Genomic DNA, 8790 nt, shown 5'->3' on the forward strand with positions numbered 1-8790 from the left:
AGCCCCCCCCCCAGCCGCGCTGCCCTCCTCTGGCCACGCTCCAGCCCCTGCGGGGAGGGAGGGGCCCAACCCTGACCCCAGCATTTGAGGGGCGGCCTCCCCAGTGCCCAGCACAGGGGCACGGTCCCTGCCCTGCTCCTGCTGGCCACACTATTCCTGATACAAGCCAGGATGCTGTTGGCCCTCTTGGCCACCTGGGGACCCTACTGGCTCATATTCAGCCCCCTCTCGACCAACCCCCCCAGGTCCTTTTCTGCTGGGCAGCTTTGCAGCCCCTCTGCCCCAAGCCTGTAGCGCTGCATGGGGTTGTGGTGACCAAAGTGCAGGACCCGGCACTTGGCCTTGTTGAACCTCAATAGCTGTCTGGTGAAGGTGGACTTTGCACAGAGAATGCTTCCCAAACACCTCGGAGTTCTCCATCCTCTCTCCTTCCACCATGGATAATTTACTCTGGTTTTCCTCCAAAGTTAAAGAGGTTGGCAATTGGCAAGCAAATCTTTATGCCCAGACTGATGACTGGTGGAAAACCCTCTGGCCAGAGTTTCAGATGACACTTTGTTATCTTGGTGTTGATCCCCATCTGCAGTGTGTCCCACATCAGGGACAGCATCTCCCCTATCCCGCGTTTAAGTTTTGTCACTGCCTGTTTTAAGGAGACTGCTGATACCGTGCCCCAGACATTTATTTGCCTTCTGACAGTGAAGCTGTCATATTTTTCTGTTTTTCTCTGCAATCAAGCACTGCTACAACCACAATGTAATTCTCGGAATCCCGTGACACACCATTATTGCAGCAGCTGGGACTTTACCTCAAAAACGCATACTCATGACCAAATTGAAAGACTTAGCAATACCAATTCTTCTATTTCCTACAGTATTACATTGATTTTCTTGCTGAAACAATTTTCACTGCAATATTCTACCAGTGAAACCGCTCCCAGATGCCTGAGCTTAGACTGCAGATTTGTGAAGCCAGGTTTCACAAATGCTCCCAGGTGATTTTCTTTAGAGTCTGGAAATCCTGGGGGGGGGGAGGGTGTTCCATGTCAAGTTCACTTTATTCGATTTGGTAGGCTGAAAAGCAAAAACTAGATCTCTCTGTGGCCCTATTTTAACCAGGTTATTTAAATGTGCTGTCACATTGGCCTCAGTACTGCTTGAGAAATATTTATCTGCCCCCTTGGAAAGATGTGGCTTCCTGGGACTGAAGACAGGAGAATGATTTCTTGGTGCAATGCATCAAAGGATTTAAATACAATGTGCTCTTCTAGTTCTAAGGCACCTCTTAATTAAGAGCTTATTAAAGTTTGGGGATTGTTTTGTAACATAACCACTGTTTTGCAAGGACTGGTGCTCTGCCAGGGCTGGCTGCACCGGTTACACCCTGGGCATTCAGAGACCTTGGGCATCTGGGACCAGGTTGTTCTAAATATAGATGCATTTAATTTGCAGAGGGGGTTTCATACTCCTTCACCGTCTCTCAGACCTGTAGCACAGTTTGCATCTCAGGTGTGCTAGGCAAGCTGCAATCTCTGCTTGCAGAGGGGTTAAAACATGGAATCATAGAATGATTTGAGTTGCAAGGGACCTTTAAAAGTCATCTAGTCCAAGTCCGCTGCAATGAGCAGGGACATCTTTAACCAGATCAGGTGGCTCAGAGCCCTGTCCAACTTGACCTTGAATGTTTGCAGGGATGGGGCACCTACAACCTCTCTAGGTGACCTGTGCCAGTGTTCTTTTAGTCTAAAACCATTACACCTTGTCCTGTTGCTACAGGACCTACTAAAAGTCTGTCCCCATCTTTCCTATAGGCCCCCTTTAAGTACTGAAAAGCCACAATAATGTCTCCCCAGAGCCTTCTCTTCTCCAGGCTGAACAACCCAAACTCTCTCAGCCTGTCCTCACAGGAGGGGTGCTCCAGTCCTCGGATCATTTTTGTGGCCTCCTCTGGACCCATTCCAACAGGTCCATTCCTTCTTATGCTGGGGACCCAAAAGTTGGACGCAGGGCTCCAGATGGGGTCTTACCAGAGTGGAGTACAGGGGCAGAATCCCCTCCCTCGACCTGCTGGCCACGCTGCTTTGGATGAAGGCCAGGGTACAGGGTTACGTGGGCGTAACAAGAAAACCAAGCCCTGCTCTCAGAAACTACGCAAAAACCAGAGGAACAACTCCCTCCTTTCACTGGTTGCTTCCATCTGATTTCAGGTCAGCCTGCCACCGCCACGCCATCCAAGCATGTTCTCTATACGTGGGCTTGTCCATGTTAAATGGACAACAGCCACAGGGCTTCTGCTCCTCCCTGTGAATAATTCATAGCCTCCACAGTGGCCTCAGATCATCTCTTAACCCGCAGCAAATGTTTTTCTCTGCTCGGCCCCATCCATCTCGTTGAACTGTATCTGCTCTCACATTGTGGTGTTTACATTCTTCAAAGAACTGAAAGTCGTTATCCTATCTTCGCCTTAGTCATAATTTGGCCAGGCCTTATACATTTCTTTCCCCTTTTATTTTCTAATCTGCCCTCTCAAGTCTCTCCCTTCAGGAGATTGGTCTCACAGGCTGCTTGGGTTTCTCTGTTTATCTTGGACCAGAAACAACTTCTTGAAATCCTAATAACATAGATTTTGCAAAGCTAGCTGTGAAGCAAGAGACTTTCGCACTCAACAAGCTCATGGGTGGCAAAGTGCCACGGGACAGCTGTTGAACTGAAAAGGGATTAGCAAAGCTAAGTGGATGCCCTTGAACCATAAACCCCCAGTCCCTTGGGTATCTCTTCTCCAGAGAAGTGACTGATGTGGGATAGGCTGTCCCACCCTGATCCAAATTAACTGGCAGGGTCATAGCACTGATCTTGGCAAGAAGCTCCTGTGAAAGCCTCTTGAAGAGCACGTCGCAGGGCTGTGTAACAGGAGGGCAATGTCTGGTCTCTAGACCCCAGGCTGCAGGACCAGCTTGCTCCTGAGAAATTTGTCTTTTCCTGGGGCTACATGAGAGTGGGATTTAGTTAGATGGCATACCAGCTGATGGAGTGCTCTAGTCTCGTCCCTTCTCAGTCATCATCATCACCATAACATGCAAATGGGCTGGAAATCATGGCTCACCCCAGCCTGCTGGGTCTGGCTGGTGGGCTGTTGGAGGCAAAGGTGTGTAATAACGGCAGGAGAGAAGGAAGGAGTCGGTTCTGCAAGTCCATCGCTCCATACATGAGAGATGGCAGGTCTGATCAGTGACTGATGGGAATAACATGGGAAAAAGATTCTTCTCACTTTGGGATAAGGCTAGATCGCATGGAAGATGGCAGGTCTGATCAGTGACTGATGAAAGATTCTTCTCACTTTGGGATAAGGCTAGATCAGACCCCAGGGGAGTTAATGAAATTAAACTGCTGCCAGAATGCACTGAACTACTACAGCCTTTGGGGCTTGCATTATAGTTTTAGGCTGCCTGTGAGGTTATTGGTATTTTCTGTCCATGCAAACTGAAACCTCTTGCTATTCACTGCAACCTCTGTCAAGTTTGGAATGGATGAGGAGCAGAAATAAGAGCGAGTGGTACCTGGAAGTCCCCTTCCTTTTGCTGCAGAGTAATTTCTTTTGGTGGCTTTAGCACTGGGAAAGAGGTTGTACAGCCTTGGTATGGTTATGCCTTCAGTCAGGCCACCAAGAGCAAGTGTATACTTTCTGTGTAGGCTTATTGTCACTGAAAAGATATTAAAAAACAACATTCCTGTAGACACTGTTTGTCTCCTAACCCTTGTAAAAATAAAGGCAGGCATGAAGGCACTGCAATCCCAAGGGAACAGCCAGGAAATGGTCATGGGATACCAGGAATCCTGCTCTTGGCTCATCACAGTCTTGTGTTGAGACTTTGGCCAACTCCACTGCTCTTCTCCATTTTTCCCGCTGCCTTTTGTGTCCTTACATTGGAAGCTCACAGGAGGATTCCTCTGTGGGCGTGCGTGGGTGCCCGCCTGTGTGTGCAACATCGTGAGGTCTCTCAGTACAATGGCAATATAAATTATATCGTGTCAAATTCTTGGAGTGGTGGTATTGCAAGAGTTTCCTCCCTCAGAGACTTTGCAAAATAGCTACCTGTGAAATTAAATTAAACATTGCTTCTCTTGGGGTTTAAACAATACACTCCCTCTAGTTTGGGTTTCTTTATACTATATTACTTTATAGATTAATACAGCGCAGGAAATTAATTACCTTTTTTTTCAGTAAGACTCTTTTTTTTTTTTTTTCCTTGCAGATCTTAGATTTTCAATTTACAAAGAAAACTTTGGGGGGACCGCAGGATATCCCACGTATGTGAGGAATGTAACCTTAAGATCTGGTTCCTGGTACCTGGTCTGCTCCGCTCCTCCAATCGGCTCTGCCTCCCCCAGCTGATAAGAGCACTTCTGGGTCTGCCTGCCATGCTCATTCAACTACTCTTGACACTGTCTTTTGTCTCCGGTGGGCCCTGGACAGGCACAAATGAAAGCTGTCACGTCCTGCAGAGCCCTGGTTTGGCCTGGAGTGCAGAGATCCCTGAACTCTGCCTTGTTTCAACCATTTGTTACGGACAGGAGAGGTGTGGAGTAGAAACTCGGATGCCTTTTCTGCCTCGTCCCCCAGCCTTGGGCACCAATCTTGAAGGATGAGGTTTTGCAGAACTGCGTTGGCCAGAGCTCATCTGGTGGTCCAGGGAGTGCAGCTGGAAGAGAAAAGCACAATTGACATCTGATTTAGGGATGTCAATTGTGAGGTATTTGAAGGAATTGCAGGTATCGCAGGGATTTGAAGGACAGAAAAATCTTCAGGAATATCCTTTTTGTCTTCCAGATCATCAAACCTCAGGTAGACACCCCAAAGGAGCATGTGCACGTGGACGCACACACACACACATGAACAAATACCCAAAATAAATCCCTTCAGGGAAAAATAAAAATCCCTCTGTCTCACTTTGCTGGGACCTTTTTTGTTTCTTCCTCTTGCTGCTATCAGCCAAGGCTTGAAATCCTTTTGGGAGCAGTTTTCTCAGCGAGCTTGGTACCAACCTCCACTGCCCCACAACCTTTTTCTCCATGAACCCTACAACCAGGGGAGATACAAGAGCTGGCAGAAGGCAGACCTGCTGGAAAGCTGGCCAGGACTGGATTTGACCGGCAATTAGCAAGCAGGTACCACCATGTCTCAGAGGTCGCTAAGCCATTGCCAATGTTTTTTGCGCAGAGCTGGCTCAGGGAGGACCTTTCTGAAGTGCAGAGGGCAGCAGTTTTATCTGTTGCAGCTGGCTATCTTTAGACAGTTTTAATAAATCAATGGGATTAAAAACATTCCTCCCTCCAGCCTCCTCAGAGGTGTTTAACTGTGTCAGGCTGTGTGATGAGGAGGAGAGTTTTTGAAAACCAATTGCATTAAAAAGGGAGATTCTGGGGGAGTCTGCAGTCATCTCTTGAGCAAGTCCTGCATTAAAGGGATGATCCCAGCTTCCAAACCATCCTTTGTGGGTAATCATGCTTGTATCAGCCTTAAAGAAAATAAAGGTGCCAGAAGCCATGCACAGAAGGAAAAGAGTATCTGTCCTGCTTTAGCTTCACTGGATATTATCCCCATTGCATAGTATCAGAGATCTTCCTGCCATTTCTAAAGTTGTGGGAATTGTTCCTCCACCTTCTCCCCTAGAGGACATAGCACATGCATTTGTTGCTTGAGTTTGGCAGTTTGGGAGGTTGGCTGGGGATTTGAAGAGGATCAGGGTCATGAACCTCTAGTGAGCAAAGAGGAGGTAATAACTAGCCTTTGTCCCCCCGTCCAAGGAAGTCCCTGGGAGATGGTCATCCAGTTCCTGTCCTTCTGCACACCTGACATGGGCCCCATAGTGCCCTGCACAACAGGTCCTGTCCCTGCAAATTGGCCTGCAAGAAAAAAAATCCCCATAAATTGTCATTGCAGGGACAGCCTGCAAGTGTCACAAGTCCAAGCCTTTGCACATAGTAGACCATGACAGAGGTCCTGAGCTTGACACTCCACATTGCTCCCCAGAGAATGCTGTCGCTTGAGTGACTCTCTGCCATCAAGGTGTTTGCAGTCCAGATCCATCCCAAGGACCTCCACAAACCATGACCCTGAGCTTACTAACCCACCTGTAGGCATTATCTAATCGTGTTTTGAGGTTGTTTCCTAAGGAAATGTGCTTCTCTTCCCAGAAAAGCCTTTTCCATGACATAGAGGGAACAATGGCAGATTGAAAGGTGCAGAGCTGGCTGCAAAGATCTATCACATTCCTGCCTGGGTCTTTATGGAGAAAAGTTGCTCTGTGTGGCACTTGGTTTGCTTGTGTGGAAATCCAGGCCTTCATGGACGCTTTTCAGCTTCAAAGCTCTGCTCCCGCTCTCCACTTTTCAAAAGCAGTCAAGTGCTTCTGCACGCAATGACAATAACGGGTTCCATGTTTCTAAACTAATCTGTTTTTTCACGATGCACATTTTCAGAAGCACAGTCACTAAAAGCACAGCTAAAATGTGCCAACAAGGCTGTTTCCAAAGGCCACATGCACATGGGAATGAAAGAGCACAAGAACATGAACTGGGGCCATTCCTCCATCACACAATTGGGAATAGTTATTGCTGGTGAGGAACCATAACTCCAGGGTAAATATTCACCCCAGCAGTGAATGTCCTGAAGGACAGTGAAGCCCCAGATGAACAAGAGCATCAGGAATGCATGTATGTCCAAAAGAAAGGTGGTATGTAGGCCATGCAAAAGAAGCTAAGTAAAGACAGGATTTTCTTCTCCACTTTTCTCACGTTGTCCATCTCTGCTCTCAACACAGTTAGGAGACAGTGGAGAAAAGTACTGGATGGTTCTGAAACCATTGAATGTTGAGAATTCACCAGTGTTTTCTGCCCCAAATAGTCAGCATTTAAAATAAGTAAAACTGTCTTCTCTGAGTTTTGGAGCACAACATTGCATTTGTTTCAATGTTTTTTTCCTAGAACTTTTCATTTCTTTACAAAGAAAACCCCAAGAACCTTGTACAACAGTCCCAGTGGCTGAGGATGAACAACAAACACTCACAGAGCGCATCAGAATTTGCTGAAAACATCACCCATAGGTTCTCCCTTTGTCAGCTTTCATGATACACCATCTAAATTTTCTGACCTGTGACTACCTGGTGGCATGGTGCATGTTCTGCTCCCAGTTGCTCCAATGGGCAAATTTTTCCTTCAGCTCCTGGTACATTTTGAGTTTAAAATATGGTGCATACATTGAGTCTGCAGCAGTCCTGTGCTCTTACTTTTCAGCTGCCTGTAAAAGGGGATACAGCCTTGAAGGGGTAGCTTTCCTTGTTGTTGCTCTTGTTGTTCTCTTACAAACAGGGTCCGAAAGAGTCCAGCAAGCTCTGAAGCAGTGTCACAGGCACTAATGCAGAAGAGAATAGAATTTATATGATTTTAAAATGGGAGTAGAGTCTCATCTCATAGCTTTTATTGCCCATTGTTCCAGGTTCTTGCTCAGATATGGATCACATGTCTACAGGAACGGTTAGATCCAGCTCTTGGTTTGGGTGCTTACCTCCAAGGGTGGTAAGTGCCCAAGCCAGTGTCACAGACACCTCCGTGAACACAGATAAACTGGCATATAACATATCATTGTGTGTAATAAACTGCTACAACATCCAACAAACGCTAACTGGCCGCGTTAATACAAGCTCTGACCATCGAGCAGGATCTAAGCATCACTTGTTTTCCTCGTAGACCTCTAATTCAGATGACTCTTCAACGTGGAGAGACAATGCGACTTCTGACATCTTTTGTAGTGGAAGCTCACATCCTAATTAAATGAAGGAATGAGAAAAAACAGCTGCCTTCCTGAAAAGAGACCCTCCTTACAAATCTCATGTTAACAGGAGGAGCAGGACGATGCCAACAGCTGCATGAAATCACTATAATTAAAAAATAAATAAAAAAAAAAGAAAACTTTCCAGTAAGCAGATAGCTGTGGGCATCCTGCAGCAGGAAAAGGTTAATTCCAGCCTCATCTCCCAGCTGGGTCCATGAGGACAGAGGTTAAAGATGAAGCTGTAACATACACATGTCAACATAGCTCAGATCTCTGCCTAACAGTCATCCTCCTGGATTCTGCCCCAATTAAACCTCTTCCTCCTTGTTTTGTAAATAGAATCAGCTTTCCAGCATGCTTTAATGGAGTTAAAAAATGTGTTATTAAATATGAATGCTTAAGAGGTTGTGTCTCCACTTGAGACGTCTGGTCTCATACCTTAGAAGACAAATATTGGAAAGAGCCATCCCTTGGGGGCTACTAGCTAGACAAACCACTGAAAATAACTGGAAGCTGGAGAATATCTGGACGGGGGTATTATATATGCTTGCCCTGCTTGGACCTCTCCCTTGGGGTCTGTTTGCAGCCACTCTTCTGTTGGCTTTCCTCTTACACATAGGGTCAGGCTGCACTACCAAAGCCAAAAAGACCTCTCTAAGAAGGGTAAAAGCTAGAGGAAAAGGGGGGAAAATCTGAAGAAAAAATGAATGTTTAAGGCCCAGGTGCTCCTGAAGGTGTCCAAGGATCTGGTAGGCTGACAAATGTTGCTCTGGGTATAGTTCTGGCAGGACAAGGGAACACAAAACGTCCCTGTTGCCTCTGGGATCTCCCACCCTGATTTTCTCCCTTGCAAAGGCTGAGGTTGACAAGGAGTTCCATTATTTGCTGAGGCCTTGGAAGAGGAAGGTATAAATAAAAAGGTGGATTAAATGAGCATCCAAGACCTCAACAAGAAGCTCT

This window comes from Egretta garzetta, unplaced genomic scaffold, assembly GCF_000687185.1.
Source record: "Egretta garzetta isolate BGI_Z169 unplaced genomic scaffold, ASM68718v1 scaffold260, whole genome shotgun sequence".
In the NCBI taxonomy this organism is placed as follows: domain Eukaryota; kingdom Metazoa; phylum Chordata; class Aves; order Pelecaniformes; family Ardeidae; genus Egretta; species Egretta garzetta.